The following is a 22,194-nucleotide window of genomic DNA, read 5'->3' on the forward strand; positions in this document are numbered from 1 at the left end:
CTGCTATAAAGACACATGCACACATATGTTCACTGCGGCACTATTCACAATAGCAAAGACTTGGAACCAACCCAAATGTCCATCAATGATAGATTGGGTTAAGCAAATGTGGCACATATATACCATGGAATACTATGCAGCCATAAAAAAGGATGAGTTCATGTCCTTTGTAGGGACATGGATGAAGCTGGAAACCATCATTCTCAGCAAACTATTGCAAGGACAAAAAACCAAACACCACATGTTCTCACTCATAGGTGGAAATTGAACAATGAGAACACTTGGACACAGGAAGGGGAACATCACACACCGGGGCCTGTCATGGGGTGGGGGGAGGTATAGCATTAGGAGATATACCTAATGTAAATGATGAGTTAATGGGTGCGGCACACCAACATGGTACATGTATACATATGTAACAAACCTGCACGTTGTGCACATGTACCCTAGAACTTAAACTATAATAATAAAAAAGAAACTGCAAAAAAATCATACCAAAAAAATTATGTTTTGAGTCATCTTGATTTATAGCTCTTGACCTTCAAAAGAAATGCTTAAGTGGAGAAAAATACATAGTTTCTTATCATTCAGAATAGTGAAATTCCTAAAGGTAGGAAAAATTAAGGAATATGATTGCCTTCAGCCCTGCCCTCAGCAGTAAACTTGTGACTCACCTGTAATCGAAAGGTCATATAATATGGAATATGAGGCAGCTGAATGAATGTGTGACCACAAGAACCTGAAGCTGTTCTTGGATCTACAATGTCCTATTTATTCTATGCCCAACGCTTGGAGCTTGACATTTTTAACGGTACATCTGAGCTGAACTAAGAGGAGAAAGCCAAAAGAGCATTTTGGTTTAAGCATAAGGACTTTTGAAACAATTTCAGCAATCATCTCAAAGCATAGAAATGGTTCCAATATTAATGCAATCACATTCTCTTGCTGTGGCCAACAGTCTCTGCATATTGAATGGGTATTTACTGCTCGTCTCAAGCGAATCAGGGAATTATGTACTACGTTCCTGTTCTTCAAACAAGAAAGTCTCCTCAGCTACTCCTCAAACTCTTCCTCTCTGCAGTTGAAGGGGCTAGATTGGATTTTCTAGGAAGTAAGATAGATTTTTCTAAGTGGCTCAACCCTATAGCAACAAACAAGGCTGCTACAGCTTCACATGGTGCCTCAATACTCCTTTCAGCTGGTGGAAACTGCATTCCAAAACCAGATGAAGATTATTTACCTTAGTCTCCAACTGTTTGATCTGGAGTTTGGCCAATCACCCCCCACCATCAGCTTTCCTCAACCTTACTGACCTCACTGTAAGTCTCAAGTCTTTGCGGTGTTTGCTTTACCTGCCATGTTTTATAATTTCAGCCAAGAATGGCAAAATAAAAAAAAACTTATATTTATTAGGTAAGAATAAGGCTTCTAAACTGAATGAATTTCTCCCAAAAAATTTGTCTCAATTAAGGCTTTCTTGATGAAGAAAAACATAGTTCTGTGGGTCTAAATTACTCAGAGACTGTGAAAGATCAGGATGGGAATAGGAGAAATGAGCAAAGGGAAGCACGAAGAAAAGCAAAAGGATGAGGAAGAACAAGCATAAAGGAACAAAGATGAGGTGGGGGAAGCTCCATGTGCTGTGTGTGAATGTGTGTGGCATGGGTGAGTGCTCAGGGAAATCAGCACCAAAGAGTAAGTCATTTCTATTTTCTCAACATTTAAAATATACACTATATACCTGATGTGCACTTGAGTGGCATTAATTGATAGTGATTTACTTTATTAAAAGTATCATATTCACCATTATGCTTTCAATTCAGTTATAAAGTTGCACTGAATGACCTGTTCATTTGGATTCATTTATGTTCAAGAGGAGGAATGAAATAGAATAAAATATAAATAAATGTATTTTCAAAATTGTCATTAATTATTTTAAACTGAGCAAAAATGTTTTCCTTATGTCTCACTTTAGGAAAAATTCTAAATGAAGATTTAACCTCATATATTAGAGAGGAAAAATGTTTTGTCATTTAAAAAATAATTAGTATACTCTTTTTAAAGTAGGATAGGAAATAAGATTCTCAACACATAATGTGACTTCTCAATTTTAAACTCATATCTGCCAAGGATATTTTCTTGGTCATGTTCTCCTCTCTGAGCTCACTCTAAGCAATGCCTTTCAGTTTCACAACTTTAACTCTCACTTTGTAGTGGGTAATTTAAATTTCCTCTCTAGGCCCTGAGCTCTAAATATAAACCTAGAACTGCAGCATCCCTGCTACCTAAAATCAATGTTTTTAATTTCTTCAAAATTCATCTACTAGGCCGGGCGTGATAGCTCACGCCTGTAATCCCAGCACTTTGGGAGGCCGAGGTGGGCGGATCACCAGATCAGGAGATGGAGACCATCCTGGCTAACACGATGAAACCCCATCTCTACTAATACCCCGTCCCTGCTAAAAATACAAACAAAATTAGCCAGGCATGGTGGTGGGTGCCTGTAGTCCCAGCTACTCCGGAGGCTGAGGCACGAGAATGGCGTGAACCCGGGAGGCGGAGCTTGCAGTGACGCGAGACCTGCACTCCAGGCTGGGCAACAGAGCGAGACAACGTCTCAGAAAAAAAACTAGACAATATCACAGCACCACCCTTCTGTTCAAAAATTAAACTTGTAATGAATCATTATTATGAAAGATTGTTCAGTCTAAACTCCCCATTTGATTCATCAAAACTGTTCAAAGTTTTGGTCTCAGACTCTCTTTGTAATTTCCTTCCACCACTATCTTTCCTGTACATCATATTCCACACAATCTGAGGTTGCTATTTGTCATGGACATCTTGCAGTTTCTCTCTGTGTGCCTGATCATCTTTACTCCATAGGGCAGCCATGGACATGTGCCCTTCAGATCTCTTTAAGAAAACCTGCTATAGGGAGCAGAGTTAACTGAAAGCCTGCAGCAGCCAGTCCTGTGAATGCTGAGACCACATTTTCCTGGGGCTACTGTTAACCAGTGACTCAGCATAGTAGAATTATGAGTGCTAGCCCATTTCTGCCCTGTGCAGTATGTCTCAAATAGGCAACTTTGATTCATGGAACCCCCACCATCCTGCCTGAGACTTTCTGAGAACAATGCTACAGCCTACAGCTCTTCCTATCTAATTCTTCCCTCTCTCGTTTTAAAAAGAACAGACATGCATCATGTTCTGAGGCTTTCTTAATCTACTCTTACACCTTCACCCTTTATTCTTCATAAGTGTGTCCTCTAATAAATGTCTAGTACACATAGTCCCATGTTGGTGTCTGCTTCTCAGAAGACCCAAGCTGACAAACAATTCTCATCTCTGTGTATCTACTTCTACTCATCCTGCAAGATTGAATTCAAATACAATTCATCAGAAATTCTCCAATTAATTATCTGAGAGCAGCTTTTTCTCCTCTGATATATCATATCCTTTCATTCCTCTTTTTATGGTATTTCATTCCTTTAAAAATGTATGAATATGGGATGTTTGAACCCACAGTGGCAGTGGCTGCTGTGCATGCCAACCTATGCGTGGTGGCAGCTGGGAAGCCCAAGGTTGGACCTCTCCCGCAGGTGCTGACCTAGTGGGGTTGTGAGTGGACAGTGGCCTCAGTGGCCAGCCAGCCAGGTTGAGGCTTTGGATAACAGAGCAGAGCCTGGGCCCAGGCCTGAGCCCGGGCAGGATAGGTGCCCAACAGCCCCTGGCCCACCTGGTGGGTAGGGCAGCAACAGTGGCCTCCTTAGATGGAGAGAGCTTTGCACTGTACTTCACCTCTAATGCAGAATTTGATGCTGTGATCGGATATTTAGGGGATATTATCAAAGATGACAAGTTGTAGTTATTAGAGAAATTTCATGGACAAGTACTACTGAGAGTTCACAGATGCAGAAGAAAATAAACTCAACTTCATGCCTATTTTTAATGAATATATTTCTTTGGTAGGAAAGTATGTAGAACAGCTGCTGGAGAGGATTCCTGGATTTAACATGGCAGTTTTCACAGCAACATTACAGCACCATAAGGATGAAGTGGCTGGTGACATATTCAACACACCGCTCACATTTATCGATTTTTCTGGCTTTTAAAGAAATATTTCTGGACTACAAAGCAGAAAAAGCAGGCCAGGGACTGGACTTAAGCAGTGGTTTAGTGGTGACTTTGCCGTGCAAATCATCTTCTATGCCAGCTTCCCAGAACAATCTGCTACACTAAGTTCCTGCCTCCAGGCAATGAATGGGAGCATTCTGGATGTCACTGGCCCAATAGGCCAATACGCTCAGCTAATTATGACAGAAGAGTACATCTTAGATAGACTGACTCTGCTCTGCAACTCTTCATTCATGTTAAGTATTGATGGGTCAAAACCAAAATGATCTGACATTCCTAGACCTGTTTCTCCTGAAACACTTTTCTGTATTTTATAACCTTAGTACTCTTCCCCAAGTGCTCAGTAACCCTAATATTCGTCCCCTCCCCAACTAGACACCTCTTTCAGGTGCTCTGAGTCAGATTCCTCTGGAGCAAGCCCATGTCAAGCATTCCACCTAGCCGGGCCCTTCCCCCAGTATATGTGTTGGTATGTCAACACGTCTACCATCACGAACCCTTATTGTCCTGGCAGGCTCTTCATGAATCTCTTTGTGCACTCACAGTTCTTTTTTATATGAGTCAGAGTTTCAGTCCTTCAGCCTCAATGGGGCTTTTGAGTATTTGGGAGTACTTATCTAGGGTGTTCCTCAAGCCAGCTGCCTGCCTTGAGATTTCCGAATCTCCCATGTTCACAGCTTGTCTTGGCTATAGGCATCAACAGAAACAGTGAAACTGTATCAGGACTGTTTCTGGAAGTCTTTTTGAACGATTATTTTTGAAAAAATATAGATGAATATGCAGGCTAACCTAGTAAATATAATCTTGAAATTTCCATGATTACCCACTTAAAGATCAAAGTATCCTATGCCATGTGCTTTTTACTTGTTAATGCTATGAAGACAAAAATGCTTTCTATATTGGTGTTCAATTATATCTTACTGAGCACCAATGAATGTATACTGTGTGCTGGAAGTAGACCAAAAGATATTCTGTTATTATAGCATGTTAAGTGTGTTTATGCATGATTGCAAAAAAATGTTTTCCATATAAACCAGTTTGTTAGATTTTTCTGTTGGGGTAGGTAGGGACTCCGTGATTTCTTCTTCCTGTCAAAATCTTTCCTATCAAGATGGTGTTTCACTAGCCTAGCTCAACATGAGTAGGAAATAGTAAACAGCTTTACTGGTCATCTGTCTGCTTTGGTTTAGTACAATGTTTGGTAGAATATTATTTATCAGAAATCACATATGTCACATCTGTATAAGAAGAAGAAACATAGTTGTTCAAGCCCCAATGTGTAACTTTGATTTTTTAAAGTAAAAATAAGAATCTGTATTGAATTTGGATATTCTGGTTTTAAAGGATTAGTTACAAGCTATATATTTTTCTGTACTGATGTGTTGCTTATTTATACTTTGATACCATGAGTAGAAAAAAATACGAATATGTTTTATGTTGAATACTAACTAAAATAAACCATTGTCTGCAATAATTTAAAGACAATTATCCTTATCAAAAGAGAGTAAACATATAGGCCAAGATTTGAAAAATGATTGGTGAGCTTAACTTGAAAAACCTGGGTAAGCATAAAACTAATTTGAATATCATAATGATTCCTTCATGTCTGACAGTCTCCTGAATGATATGTAGCTGTATGATTACCCGTAAAATATCTTTAGTCTTCAAGGAAAATTGACATTCCAGGAATTAGCAACAAATCAATCCTGTAGATTCCCATTCTCCTTGCTCATCAGTGTAGTCATGGAAGTACAGGTACTCTACTTTGAGATTAATAGTACAGGATTATCATCTTTGTGGACACCAAGATTCATATGAGGATCTTCTTCTCTTCATCGTTTTATCTTTCTTTCACCTCCCTTTCTTTCTTCCCTATTGCAGCCTATCACTCTACCCTTCTCTCCTTTTCCTTTTTCCATTCCTATATTTTACTTTCATCACTCTAACGTAAAATGTAATACAGCATAAAAAGAACGCTAACAGGAGAATGACTAGGTGCCATCAGAGGACAGGAGATTATTTCTGAAGACAGGATTGAGAAGGTACATCGTGAGCTCCGTCTTTAAGAAAGATTAAGGGCCAGGTGTGGTAGCTCACACCTGTAATCCCAGCACTTTGGGAGGCTGAGGCAGGCAGATTACCTGAAGTCGGGAGTTCAAGACCAGCCTGACCAACATGGAGAAATCCCGTCTCTACTAAAAAAAAAAAAAAAAAAAAAAAAAAAAAATAGCTGAATGTGGTGGTGCATGCCTATAATCCCAGCTACTCAGGAGGCTGAGGCAGGAGAATCGCTTGAACCCGGGAGGCAGAGGTTGTAGTGAGCCAAGATTGCGCCATTGCACTCCAGCCTGGGCAAGAGGAGCAAAACTCTGTCGAAAGAAAAGAAAAGAAAAGAGAAAAGAAAGAGGGAAAGAGAGAGAGAGGAAAATTTCTAGGCAAAAGTAACAACATTTGCAGTAATAGAAAAAAGGGACATATTACTTGCTGGTATTGGTGAAGATTTTAAGATTTTATATGTATTAATAGATACATATTAAATACACATAGATAATATAATACATAAGACAATAAAGTTTATATTGCAAAGAATAGGTAAATACATCTTTTATGTCAAAATAGTACATTTGAAAATTTTCCTGATAGTAATACTGAACTGATGGAGGGTTTAGGCTGGAGATAAATAATAAGATTTAAATTTAGGAAAGATAATTTTGCTGCTGGTTTAATGGTGGACTAGGGGAGAGGGCTTGAGTAATACCTGGCATAATACAGATAGTGTACCAATATGTATTTTAATACGAAACTACATTTGCAAATAAACAGACATGCAGTCTATTCATACAGGAATTTATTGACATCCACTGAAATGCTTAGCACTATAGCATTCTCAAATTATTATAAAATATTTACTTGGATATTACCTTAGCTTGGAAATTAGTTCATACATTCAAATAATTACTAAGTCATATGAAATGTGGACCATCTCCATAATAGTGGTTTTAAAAAGGTAATACTCATGGAGTGTGAATCAAGTAAGAATGTTGTCATAGGTCAATGTTAGCAAGGAATCCTGGTAACTCACAAGAAAAAGTCTGTTTATGATTGAGGCTAGCCTTGGACTGCAAAGAATTATTTAAAGGGAAATTTGGAGGATTTATTTATATTACCACAAAATTGGAGGAAAAAGCAGCAACATTATTAGTAAAGAATCCTCAAACATGCCTCCTGAAGCCCTCCTATGCCAGAACTCTCCTAGATGACTCGTGTTGTCAAAAATATTATGCATTTCAGAACATCTGGAACTTCTGGTAGGACTGTTATCTCAAGCATAGCTGTAAGGGCCTCTCCTTAAGATGTGGGTGCTGCCTCATGGTGCCATGTTGGTAGCCAGTGATGATTAACATTCATTTCATTTCTCACCCAATAAGAATTCATCAGCTTCCTTGTTAAGTAGATACTTAGAAAACATATTTTTATTTGAGCTTCACAGTAACTCTATGAAATATCTATTATTACTCCCATTTTATAGGTGTTTACATTGTAGCTCAAAAGATGTTAAATAACTTGCCAGTTATCACAGAGCTAGAGACATGTGGAGTAGACAATAAGACCCTGGATTGACCAACTCCGATGCCTTTCTTTTAGAGCATTCTAGAATGCTGTCAATCTAAACAAATATTCATAACTCAGTGTCATAGTTCTATAGCTAAGTGTAAACATCAAACCTCAGGTGTGAAAGATATGTACCTCCTATAGATAGGGTAGAGGATGAATGCATGAACTGGATCTCACCACCCAAGATCTAAAACATTAAATTAATAAAACTTATAACAATCCGTCCTACATTCCTACTTTGACTCTCCATCATTTTCTCACACATACACAGACACACACACAGTCCAATAAGGCATGATTTGAAACTAATAATTTTTAAAGGGTAACCTTATAAGAAGACCCAGTAGCCTATTCCAATATGTAGGAAGACTTTCAGAAAAGCATATGGAAATTTGATGACCTGGTTTAACATATCCTGCCTTCTGCAAAGTAAAGAAAAATAATACTTTGCTTTTAAAAAGCACGATGACAGATTAATGCTTTACAGATGACTAGAAGGTAAATACTACTTTAAGACTAACTTTGAAGCTGAGAGGCTATTATTTAGAAACGCAAAAGAATAGTACAAAGGCAATATGAATATTTGCAAACTCAAATAGAAAAATTTATTTTCCAAAAATGTCATTTTAATTGACAAGAACATGAGATGTCCCAAATCAAACCCATAGATCTGGATAAGTTCAGCAACTGGATATTAAATATACAGAAATCAGCAGCAACATGATTAACTGATTATAAGCAAATGGTTTTACTGGTATCAGAGTTAACATACTATTAAAATGTACTGAAATAGTCATACTTGCTGTTTGCTTTTGTTTCCCACTGATAGCAATTAAATAAGAATTATTTAATAATTTATTCAATCTGTATTTATTACATGCTTATCAGGCATTGTTCTGGTTTGGCACTGTGGGTAAAGCAATGAACATGAGAGAAAACTCACTGCCCTTTGTGGCTTATATTATGGTAAGAAGAGGCAGAAAAACGTTTTCCATCAATACACAGGATAGGTAAGGACAAGTGCTATGAAGCAAGGAGTAGAGAGACTGCCAGGGTGGGTGTCTCTTTATATAAGGTAGACGAGGTGAGCCTCTCTGATGTGGTGAAAGTTGAACAAAGGCCTGAACTACATGAAGAAGTAAGCCATGCAAATATCAGGGGAGAATGTTGCAAGCAGAAAGAAGAGCAAGCACAATGGCCCTGAGTCCTTAGTGAATTAAGAAGCATTAAGGGAGTCAAGTATAGCTAGAACACAATACGTAAGGGGGCATAGAGTTAGAAAAGTAGTGGGTTCAGATCACATAGAACCTTGTTGGCCATTACAGGAGATGTGACTTGACTTTTGCTCTAATTAAGATAGACAGTCATTAAGGGCTTTGAGAAAGGGGTGCATAGCATCTGACTTATGATTCAAAAGTATCTCTGGCTACTATGGTATGGAAAATAGATTATAGAGGAATTGAGAGACTAGGGAAGAGGTCATTTTCAGTAACCCATATTATAGCTATAATCCCCTGGTTTAAGCTAAGAGTCAAGATGGTGAAATGTGATTAAATTCTGGATAGAGTCTAAGGGCAGGGCCAAGATTTGCCAGTGGATTCAGTGTTAGGAATAAGTAAAAGAAAAATAAAAGGATCACACTAAGAATTTTGGCCTGAAAAACAGTTAAATGGAAGTGTTTCTATTTCCTAATATGGAAAAGCCCATGTTGAAGCTAGAAAATTCAGTGTTCAATGTTGGGCACTTTAAGTTTTAGTCATGTATTAGACATCCAAGCAGAGATGTAAGTAGAGAGTTGGATATGTGAGTCAGGGGTTCAGGGGAGAAGTCTAGACTGGAAATATGAATTTGGAAGTAATCAACAAAAATGTCATTGAAAAGCAAGATATTAGATGAGGTCATAAAGAAAGTAAATGTAATATATACTTCCATGTTGAAGTTGATGTTTAGTTATCAGAAATATGGGTTACTATTTCATATAAGGTGATACTCTGGCTATATATACAAAGTTACTAGTATTTACTAATTGGTTTTAATAATATACTCAGTAAACATGACTTTTTATTTTCAAGTGATTTTACTTTTAGTTTTCCTAGCTTATGGAATGATTTTCAGGCTCTTTTATGATAGGGCAATGTCTTAATTATTTTGCCTCTTCCCATAATTCTTAGTAAAACATTTGACATAAGCTTCAATAAATGTGCTGAATTCAAAAATATATAGATATGAAAAAATCAAAATAAAGACTCCAGATTATTTATTATGATATACCTACAGCTTGGTGCTCTAATAAACATGCAAATGTAAAAATATGATTTCACCTGCACTCTAGGAGTTTCACATTTGTTATTCTCCCCCACATATTCTATTTAAAAACGGAATGCCATTTTGTGATAGAATTACAGCTGCTGGTGTTCCTGGGACACTGAACTGCTGTCAATGCTATAATAGTATAATAATTTATTGATATTTATGGTAACACTATAGGAAAAGTTGTATTATGACTATTTTATCACTTTAAATAAAAGAAAACAAATTATGCATGCAAGATTGAAGACTAACAAGTTGCTGAACTTGGATTCAAACCCATGTCACAGTTTAACTTAAGAAACCAGGATTTTATTTTTATTCTACCACCACTCTTATCTGAGAAGTCTCTAACAATCATAAACTAATAGGTGTGAGACTGAAATATGATAGAAAGCATGTTTTTGAAAAAAATCAAGAAAGAGAGCAAGAAAAAAAGAAATTCAACCATACAGACAATGTAGAATATTGTCTCGATTCTTGCAAGCATGGAAAGAGAAGCAAGATAAAGAATTATCCCCTTGTTACGATTGCATAGATATGCTTTAAATTTATAATAACCAGGTTTAGAAAGCCATGTTGAGTCTTTGCTCTTATAGCTGTCACTCCAGATATTGACTTAACATTTGCCAAGTACCTACTATGTACCATCTCCAGTGCTAGAAGCTGAAAGCAGGAAGATAAATAACCCATGGTCCCTAGTAGGCAAGGAAGTTTGCAGTTTATTAAAAGAGATAAATGAATAAACAAAAATTATAATAAACTGAGTAAATGCTTATGTAGGAGGTTTACATAGTTACTTGATTACATAGTGGCAGCAACTAACACACTTCCTTGAGAATGTGATGCCTGAGCTGAATCTTGAAGGATGAAAAGTGTTAACCAGGCGGGGAGGGTACTCCTGGAACAGGGATGGTACAACCAAATGTCTGTTCAACGAACTACAAGCAGCTTACTTTGGCTGATCAGATAAGGGTTAGGGAGGGTGAGAGTGAGTGGTGATAAATTTTCAGGGATGAGACTGGAGAGGTAAGTAGGTGATAGACCATAAAAGTCTTTCTAATTCATACTAAGAAATTTGGACATTGGCCTTGAAGAATTTCTAGCTTGAGAATGACATGGTAAGAGTCATAGTTTAGGAAGCCAGTTGGCTGAAGTGTATAGAATTTACTTGAAGAATGGATAAGGCTATTCATCCACAGGAGGAAAAATTATTGCTTGTTGCAGTAATCAAGGTGAGCAAACATGATGCTCTGCACCAACGGAGATGGAGAGACACATATAGCTTAGAAAATTTAGAATTGATTAGAATTATTGGCTGGATAGATATGAGAGGAAGGATAAGCCCAATTTTCTAAGCTTTGAGAAAAGACTGTACCATGATCTAAATTGGCAAATAAGTTAGAAGAACCGGTAGGAGAAGGGTAGTTGAATAATGATGAGCTTTGTTTTTGATGTTTTGATAATGAGAAGCACAAGCGGCTTGTGTGTGCAGAGCAGTGCAAATGTATATAATAAGTCTTAATCTCAGAAGAGAGATCTGAGTAGCTGATACAAACTTGAGAGTCACAATTGAAACAATGGGTATAGATGAGACCAACTCTTGGAGAGCAAAGAAGAGTAGAGAAGGATAATGAAGGGTAGCATAATAGAAGTGACGGAAAGGGGGGGACAGGAAGGAAGATGAAAAGAAAAGGGAACAGAAGGAGAAGGATAGAGTATTGGGAAATCCTAATATTTAAGAGGCATGCCAGAGGCCTGAGAAGGAGTTTTAGAAGGATACATTTGAAAGTTCAAAGGAAAATGGGAAAATGTATTGTGAGAAAATCTAGAGAGGAAATTACTTCAAAAAACAAGGCCGGGTGTGGTGCTCACGCCTGTAATCCCAGCACTTTGGGATGCTGAGGCGGGCAGATCATTTGAGGTCAGGAGTTTGAAACCAGACTGGCCAACATGCTGAAACCCTGTCTCTACTAAAAATACAAAAATTAGCCGGGTGTGGTGGCACACGCCTGTAATCCTAGCTACTGGGGAGGCTGAGGCTGAAGAATTGCTTGAACCCAAGAGGCGGAGGTTGTAGTGAGCTGAGATGGCACCACTGCAGTCCAGCCTGGGTGACAGAGTGAGACTCCACATAAAGGAAAAAAAAAAAAAAAAACACAGGCACACAAAGACAAATGCCATGTAATTTCACTCATGTGGAATCTTAAAAAGCTGATCTCATAAAAGAAGAGAACAGAATGGTGGTTACCAGGAGTTTGGGTGGTTAGTGGAGAGAGAAGATGGGAGAAGCTGGTCAAAGGACATACAATCACAGGAGGCATTTTTAAAATGCCTACAATAGGCAAACATATAGAAACAAAAACTAAGCAAGTGGTTACCTGGGGCCAGGAGTAAGAGGAAAGGAGAGGAGGGGAGGTGAGAAATGGAGAATGACAACTAAAGATTGTGGAGTTTCTGTATTGGACGATGAAAATGTACTAAAATTGGCTGTGGTGGTGGTAAAATTGGCACAGTTCTGTGAACATGTTAAAAACTAATGAATTGTACATTTCAAATGGATGACTTGTATGATATGTGAGTTACATCTCAATAAAGCTGTTAAAGGGTTAAGACAAAAGTTAGAGCTGCATCATACAAAGATATATTAGTAACTCGCTCATTCTCATCTATCCCATAGAGCTGCTAATATGTGAGACTTACTCTGTAATAAATTAGAAATGCAATAAAATCCATAGGAAAGGTGGCAAATAGAGGAGCATTGACTACAAACATGGCTGTGGCTGAATTTAATAAGCCTCTGAAACAATTTCAAAATTGCAAATTTAAAGTTTGAAACAAATTTATATTGAATAGAGCATAGAGGTTATTCCTCCAGTTCTGGGAGTTTCCACTTTTAGCAGAACATCTTCCCATCCTGACACTGCTCTTTGCTTTCAGGTTGGCAACATTTCAAACCTGTCCATTTTCACTTAGACATGTTCCAAAATTTAGACGGCATTCTTACATTGGAAGCAGGCTGACATATGAACCTACAGTTACATGGGCACAAACATTTAAGGGCATCTTAATTTCTTCTTCTTGATCTCAGGTTTTCAAAGACCTTTCTATATTCTTTTTGTTTTTTCAGTGCTAAGGTGACAAATTGTCCCAAAATTCAGCACTTGAAGTCCAGCTTAGTCTGAAGCAAACCAGGAAGGTTGTTCACACTAACAGAATACTATAGTCTAGTACTATATACCATGCCTAAAAGATCTACACTTCACTCAATTAAAGGAGCAGAAAATTAATACACATAAAAGTAAACCTCAGTTAAAAAAAAAAAGTCAAGTGAAAAAAAAATGAACAGAAAAGCAGAATTTCAAAACAAAATGATAAGAACCAATCACAGAATCAAGCTAGAACTAATTATGCCAAGTGCTCGTATAAGAAGTAAGAAAAGTAAGGTTGTTTTCAGGGAATATTTTTCATATGGGAAAAATAACAAAGCAGACACATGATCCACCACAGTGTTTAGATTAATTTTTCATTGGTAGTATACACTGTGTTTTTGTTATTCTTTTACAGCTGCTGGTGTGTCTTATATGATGACTTTAATTCTCATGTTAAATGGTTATTATATCTTTATCATTCCCTTCAAATCTGTCAATTGCTTTGTATTCGTTTTATTAGTTTTTCCTGTGGTCAACTCATATTCTTCTAGGTGAGATATCAGAGAACAAATGTGGTATGTGATGTTCCTTAGGTCAATGTGCTGTGGATGGGACAGCAAAATAATTACAGCTAAATATAAACAGCTCTCTTTCCTCAGAGGCTATGGATACTGTAATGGAGACCACCATATCTCCATTAAAATAGCTAACAAATCAGGAATAAATAGATTTTTTTCTAAGTATTCATAACCTCTCAAGACCTGCCTAAAAATTTCAAACTAACATTATGAGCAACAATTTTTTTACAAAATCATATTCAATTTTCAATGAGTAGAAAATATCTCCTAATCAGTATATATCAATAATTATATTTCTAATTTGTTTAAACCTATAGAATAACCTATAATTCCATGATTCCCTGATTTGCCGAATAAATGGCCTTACTTTGTTAAATGTTAGGCTTCCCCCCAAGTTGCTTTTCTTCAGCAGCTTGAATTACTGCCCAAACTTAATTTATCCCCTTCAGTTACAAATATCTAGAGTCATCATCCAAAATGTAGTCTCCCATTAATACAACTAATTAGACAAATATACACCAGGCCAGGCGCGGTGGCTCACGTCTGTAATCCCAGCACTTTGGGAGGCAGAGGCGGGCAGATCACGAGGTCAGGAGATTGAGACCATCCTGGCTAATACTGTGAAACCCCGTCTCTACTAAAAACACAAAAAATTACCTGGGTGTAGTGGCGGATGCCTGTAGTCTCAGCTACTTGGGAGGCTGAGGCAGGAGAATGGCATGAACCTGGGAGGCGGAGGTTGCAGTGAGCCGAGATCGCGCCACTGCACTCCAGCCTGGGCGACAGAGTGAGATTCCGTCTCAAAAAAAAAAAAAAAAAAAAATATATATATATATATACACACACACACACACACACCCCAAAGTTATAGGACAAAAACCATTTGAAGTGAAATTGCATTTCTATTTCAAGACTTCCCAAATAAACTAAAATATCGTTATTTTCATTTCCCTTTTCCCTGTATTAATTCTAAACAAATGTAATCTCATGTGGTCAGGTTTTAATTTACCTTTTGCTCTAAAGCCTTTATCCTTCATTTATGTCCTCGCTCACAGTGGTTACAGAGAAGTGGCTAAACAATGAAAATGTTATACTTGGAACAACTGTTTCAAAGATAATTTCCATATATTAATTTATTTACCATTTACCAAAACATATTTTAGGTACTGAGAATACGTTGGTAAATAAAAATAGCCAAATCTTCATCTCATTTTACTTACATTTTTATGCATTCAGGGGTTGAGGGGTAAGCATTAGAAATAAACAAATAAATAGTACAGACCACAGATAAGTGATTTGAACAAAATAAATTTGCATCTGTGGTCAGCAGAGGTTGAAGACTACCAGATTGGTCAATTAGAAAAGCTGAGACCTGAAATGCTAGAAGGAACCAACCATGCTTCAAGTGGTATAATTAGAGAATTCCAGCTAGAGGAACAAGTAAACCATTTCTAAGTTTAGAACCTTTATGTATTTTAGAAATAGGAAAAAGAAGATAAGGATAGCTACAACACATTAAGTGAGGACAAGAGGATAAGAGCTGAGAGAGATTAGAGGTTGAGATATTCAGGGATCAAATTATTTTAGTATTCAATCATATATTAAATAGTTTAGACTGTATTCTAAGAGTCATGCAAAGTGATTGCTGGCCAGGCAGGAGAGGGGTCTAAGGAGAAGAATAACAGGAATTAATTCAGATTTATAGTGATCACTCCCAGTTTCTGCTTGGAGAGTGAACCATAGATAGTGAGAGAAACACATTCACTAGTCCAAACACAAAGAATGGACTCAGAGACAAGAACAGGAGAAGCGAGACTTTTAATGGCGGTCTTGTAAGATCGGGTGTATGGTAGGCAGGCACACCTGGGGCAGTTACAGCAGGTAATTTATCTCCTAGCACACAAGTCCCTCCCCAGTTCTTCACTGGTTGAGTACTATGGAGTTACAATTTTCCCAGACGTTGCCTAAGTTTCATTATCCCCCTTATAAGGTTATACCCTGGTCCCCTTCCCCATTTAAATTTCGATTTCTTAATAATGAAACTTTCTTTCCTTTTATGGGCTGACCCCTCCTCTACATTCTGTTGACTTACTGTTAACTTCTAGGTGCATGAGCCATGTGGTTGGCCACATCCTCAGACTGGCTGCCAGTACTTAGATTTATCATGTCTTGAAAATGGACCATTTAAAATGTTTTCTCACAAATTCCTTCCTCTTTTCTATCTACTTCTTTGGTCTCATTTGCATCTAAACCCTTTTGGTCCTCGAATCACTCTAGAAGTTGTTTATTTTCTTCCCCATAAGAGAGTGAGTTTAATTTGATTTCTAATAGTAGCAGTCTATTTTTCTGGTAAGACATGGGCATTTGTTTATTAACAGCTATTTTAATTAATTTCTGTGCTAGTCCACTCACACAGGGACAATGCAACACCCCACTGCTGTTAAGACTCCTGCCACAATTATGAGAGATTTAAGGATTGAAGCTACCATGCCTTTCTGTTTTCCAAATCATCCTTCGAGCCAACCCATAAATACATCATCAATTCCAGCATTTTCTGCCAGTCTATTGGCTAGAGTTGTCAGTCCTTGTAAAGCTTTCACGATGGTCCCAACTGGGGCAGTATTTTTGGGAATGAAAGTACATTTCCCACCAAGCATGACATATACGACCCCTTTTTCTGCTAGTATTATGTCTAGTTGAAGCCTGTTTTCCCAGACCATTCGAGTGGTGGTATCTAACTGGCTAGCCAACCCCTTGAGGGCATCCCAAGTATAACTGATGAATCTCTGTTGATTACAATAGATGTGGTTAATCCAATCCACATTTTTATTAATAGCTGACCACCAGAAGAGTGCTGACTCAAACCCAGCAGCTATTTGGTTTGGGGCCTTAAATTTATTAGGCATCCCCACAGGGACTCCTATCAAGTCAACATACAAATTGAGATCAAAAGAATTTGTCAAATCTCTCCAGTTTTGGTGGCCAAGTGTGTTTTCAGGTATTTTATGGAATTCCAGGGTGAAGGGAATGGCCAGCTGGACTAAAGCACAAATCCCAGTCCAATTGGATGGTAACAGGTTACAGAGGTTCCTCTTCCCACAATACCACCAGACATCAGTCCAGGGTATGTGGAGGCTGAGTAATTGCCATTGCCTAACTTACCGGTGATGTTTAGGATGTGGGTACAAGTCAATAGTTCTCCCATGGGCTTATTGAACTCTGCCCCCTGCCTCAAGAGGCAAGAGGAGTGGTTCATATTCCCTATAGAGAATGAGGGGATTGCTATGGGATCTGACCTTTGCAATACAGGAAAGAGCAATGATAGACTTTTACAAGTCTCATTTCCCCATGCAGCATTGTCTTGGTGTAGAGCCAACATGCAATGCATTTCTTCAGGATTGGTAACCCATCCTAAGGAAAATGGAACCACCTGTGCTTGAGGTTGTCCCACAGCACATGCATAGCAGTTACTCTTGTTGAGGGCTTGTACTGAAAATTTGACCCATTTGACTATATCCTGTACTATCTCTCAGTTTCTAAGGTTTGCCTTAAATCCTTTACCTCAATTATTTCTACCCTTTCAGGGTCATTATTTGGTGAACTAAGGTGTTTATTGGGGTCAGGGGTTGGAGTAGTCCCAGGCAAATGGGAGGTTGAGTTCTTGATTAGTTTGAGAACAAATCACCCTAGGGTGTCTTTCCCTGTGATGTTTGCCCCTAATCCATATACCCAAGACACTACTTTTGGTTCTTGTTCTAGAACAGCTGGATTGTCAATGGTGATGAGTATAGGACTGCGTTCTAAATTCTGGCAGTTATTTGGTGGGAAGCCCTTGGATAGATGTAGTTTATTCTTTAAGGGTCTCCAGCTAAGCGTTACCCACCCCATGTTTACTGTCCAACCCTGAAATTGGGTAGTCCGCCATACATCATCCCAGCTGGGGCAAGCTGATGCCCTACTGTAACCTGTGTCTGGTTCAGGGCAAAGATATTTATATGCCTGTGAGAGCTGTCTCTGATTTTCCAAATTCCCACAAGGTAAGATGTGGTAGGGATCAAATCTTATAGTCTAGGATGCTACCATCTTGGTTACATTAATTACCAATCTGATTGGGTAGGGAGGAGTCCCCTGCCAGTTTCCATTTTAACCTTCTGCTCTTTTTCTATAGTAGCCCATCCCAGCCATATTAACTTCCATAAATGAGGCCAGCCCATATTTTCTTTTTAGATTTTTCTGAGAGTTAACTTTAAGGGTTCCTAGGTGACCCATGCACTTTTCGTTGGTCTTTCTCTCTCCCTTCTGGGGTCTCTTTTACCAGTCATTTGACTCCAGTATAGTGAGTCCACCCCCATTCAGCTGTTCTCATGGCTGTCTCAGTGGTCAGAAGCACTTGATAGGGACCATCCCTGCTTGGGTGGAGCTTATCTTCTTTCCAGGTCTTAATCAGTGCCAAGTCACCAAGCTGGAAGTGGTAACCATGAACTCAAGAGGCAGAGTTTGAGTTAGAAGTCCTTTTAACCTGAGGGATGACAGGGTGGAGGAAATGGCCAGTATGTAATTTCTTAAGAATTGATCCTTGGTTTCCACAGTAGGGAGATCTGTAGCTCTGCCTAAATATGGGATCCCATATAATAACTTGTAGGGGGCAATCCCATCTTTTCTTGGAGCTGTCCTAATGCTAAGGAGTGCTATTTGGAGACATTTGATCCGAGGCATTTTAGTTTCTAAGATTAGTTTGGTGATATGCTTTTTGAAAGTTTGATTCATTCCTTCTACCTTTCCAGAGGAAGGAGGATGCCAAGGGGGTACGATAATCCCACCTAATTTGTAAACCTTCCATAATTCCCCTTAACACCCTTGAGGTAAAGTGGCGCCTGTTGTCTGAATCAATATTTTCTGCCAGGCCAAATCTAGGTACAATCTACTCTAATATTATTTTGACATTCCTGGTGGTGGCCATGGGAAGGGGAAAGCCTTCCACCCAGCGGGAAAGATGATCTACGATCACCAGTAAATACTTTAGTCTTACTATTTTGGGCATTTCTCTGAAATCTACTTGAATGCTTTGAAATAGTCTTAGTCTGGGAAGTCTTCCTCCCATGGCCTGTTTTCCAATCAACACTTTGTTTATGCTTTGACAAGTTACACAACTTCCACATACTTGTTTAGTGAGGGTCTAAATCCCTATACACACATAATTCCTATGTATTGCATCACACAGAGCCTGGGGTCCCCAGTGACCCCCTTTGTGTAATACAGACATTAGTTCTCTCATCAGGGGTTGTATCATTTCTCTCCCAGCAGGAAGTACCCATTTCCCATCTTCAGTTTGAGTGACCCCTATCCTGTCTAATTCTTCCTTCTCCTCTTTGGTAAATTGGGGTCTTAATACTACCTTAGAGATGTCTGGGATCAGGCTAAATAGTCTAATTTCTTCCTCCAGAGAAGCTTGCTTAGCAGCTTCATCTGCAAGCCCGTTTCCTACAGCTTCTACAGTATTCCCTTTCTGATGATCATTTACATGACCTATGGCTACCTCTGCTGGAAGCAGGAGGCTTTCTAAAACCTGTTTGACCAGTTCCCCATGTACAAATTCTTTTCCCCTGCTATTTATTAGGCCCCGATTTGTCCCGATTTTTCCAAAAGTGTGTAATACCCCATGAGCATATTTAGAATCAGTATATATAGTGCCTTCTTGGTCTTCAAGGAGCTTTAGGGCCTGGTTAAGAGCATGTAATTTACAGGTTTGAGCCAACCAGCCATTAGGTAATCTACCTTTTTCACATAAGGAGTGTTTATTCTCATCAATGACAGTGTAACGATTATGTCTCTTGCCATCTATTACTCAGGATGACCCATCCACAAACAGCACATCATGTAGTGGAGCTTCTTTAAATTCTGGTCTAACTTTGATTTGGTATTCTAAGATTTGTTTTTCTTTTTTTTTTTTTATCATACTTTAAGTTTTAGGGTACTTGTGCACAACATGCAGGTTTGTTACATATGTATACATGTGCCATGTTGGTGTGCTGCACCCATTAACTGTCATTCAGCATTAGGTATATCTCCTAATGGTATCCCTCCCCCCTCCCCCTACCCTACAACAGGCCCTGGTGTGTGATGTTCCCCTTCCTGTGTCCATGTGTTCTCATTGTTCAATTGCCACCTATGAGTGAGAACATGCGGTGTTTGGTTTTTTGTCCTTGTGATAGTTTGCTGAGAATGATGGTTTCCAGCTTCATCCATGTCCCTACAAAGGACATGAACTCATCATTTTTTATGGCTGCATAGTATTCCATGGTGTATATGTGCCACATTTTCTTAATCCAGTCTATCGTTGTTGGACATTTGGGTTGGTTCCAAGTCTTCACTATTGTGAATAGTGCCACAACAAACGTACCTGTGCCTGTGTCTTTACAGCAGCATGATTTGTAGTCCTTTGGGTATATACCCAGTAATAGGATGGCTGGATCAAATGGTATTTCTAGTTCTAGATCCCTGAGGAATCGCCACACTGACTTCCACAATGGTTGAACTAGTTGACAGTCCCACCAACAGTGTAAAAGTGTTCCTATTTCTCCACATCCTCTCCAGCACCTATTGTTTCCTGACTTTTTAATGATCGCCATTCTAACTGGTGTGAGATGGTACCTCATTGTAGTTTTGATTTTCATCTCTCTGATGGCCAGTGATGATGAGCATTTTTTCATGTGTCTTTTGGCTGCATAAATGTCTTCTTTTGAGAAGTGTCTGTTCATATCCTTTGCCCCCTTTTTGATGGGGTTGTTTTTTTCTTGTAAATTTGTTTGAGTTCATTGTAGATTCTGGATATTAGCCCTTTGTCAGATGAGTAGATTGCAAAAATTTTCTCCCATTGTGTAGGTTGCCTGTTCACTCTGATGGTAGTTTCTTTTGCTGTGCAGAAGCTCTTTAGTTTAATTAGATCCCATTTGTCAATTTTGGCTTTTGTTGCCATTGCTTTTGGTGTTTTAGACATGAAGTCCTTGCCCATGCCTATGTCCTGAATGGTATTGCCTAGGTTTTCTTCTAGGGTTTTTATGGTTTTAGGTCTAACATGTAAGTCTTTAATCCATCTTGAATTAATTTTTGTATAAGGTGTAAGGAAGGGATCTAGTTTCAGCTTTCTACATATGGCTAGCCAGTTTTCCCAGCACCATTTATTAAATAGGGAATCCTTTCCCCATTGCTTGTTTTTATCAGGTTTGTCAAAGATCAGATGGTTGTAGATATGCAGCATTATTTCTGAGGGCTCTGTTCTGTTCCATTGGTCTATATCTCTGTTTTGGTACCAATACCATGCTGTTTTGGTTACTATAGCCTTGTAGTATAGTTTGAAGTCAGGTAGTGTGATGCCTCCAGCTTTATTCTTTTGGCTTAAGATTGACTTGGCAATGTGGGCTCTTTTTTGGTTCCATATGAACTTTAAAGTAGTTTTTTCCAATTCTGTGAAGAAAGTCATTGGTAGCTTGATGGGGATGGCATTGAATCTATAAATTACCTTGGGCAGTATGGCCATTTTCATGATATTGATTCTTCCTACCCATGAGCATGGAATGTTCTTCCATTTGTTTGTATCATCTTTTATTTCATTGAGCTGTGGTTTGTAGTTCTCCTTGAAGAAGTCCTTCACATCCATTGTAAGGTAGATTCCTAGGTATTTTATTCTCTTTGAAGCAATTGTGAATGGGAGTTCACTCATGATTTGGCTCTCTGTTTGTCTGTTATTGGTGTATAAGAATGCTTGTGATTTTTGCACATTGATTTTGTATCCTGACAGAAGCAGCGACAAAAACCACATGATTATGTCAATAGATGCAGAAAAGGCCTTTGACAAAATTCAACAACCCGTCATGCCAAAAACTCTCAATAAATTAGGTATTGATGGGACGTATCTCAAAATAATAAGAGCTATCTATGACAAACCCACAGACAATATCATTCTGAATGAGCAAAAACTGGAAGCATTCCCTTTGAAAACTGGCACAAGACAAGGATGCCCTCTCACACCACTCCTATTCAACATAGCGTTGGAAGTTCTGGCCAGGGCAATCAGGCAGGAGAAGGAAATAAAGGGTATTCAATTAGGAAAAGAGGAAGTCAAATAGTCCCTGTTTGCAGATGACCTGATTGTATATCTGGTATTCTATGATATTTAAGCAGTTATGGTCTGATGTCTCTTTGTTCTCCTCTCCTTTCTATAGGAAACTGGCTAGATTCAGGCAAGTGTCTGTTGTTATGACCAAATCATCTTTTTCTACTAATATGGCTTCATATTTTAGAATCTGAGAATCCATTAACCATGTCCTGGCTTTTTATTTTAATATATTCCTGACCTGGTCTGGGGCGCTTACTATTAGGGCCCCACCAAAGGTTAGCTTTTGACTCTC

The 22,194-nt window shown here is 38.5% G+C and overlaps 1 pseudogene; it reads left to right on the forward strand.

Moving 5' to 3' along the window:
- Nucleotides 1–1,011: 1,011 nt before the first annotated feature.
- On the forward strand, nt 1,012–4,239 carry LOC100595466 (annotated as a pseudogene).
- The last annotated feature ends 17,955 nt before the right edge of the window (nt 4,240–22,194 follow it).

Source organism: Nomascus leucogenys, chromosome 2 (assembly GCF_006542625.1).
Source record: "Nomascus leucogenys isolate Asia chromosome 2, Asia_NLE_v1, whole genome shotgun sequence".
Classification (NCBI taxonomy): domain Eukaryota; kingdom Metazoa; phylum Chordata; class Mammalia; order Primates; family Hylobatidae; genus Nomascus; species Nomascus leucogenys.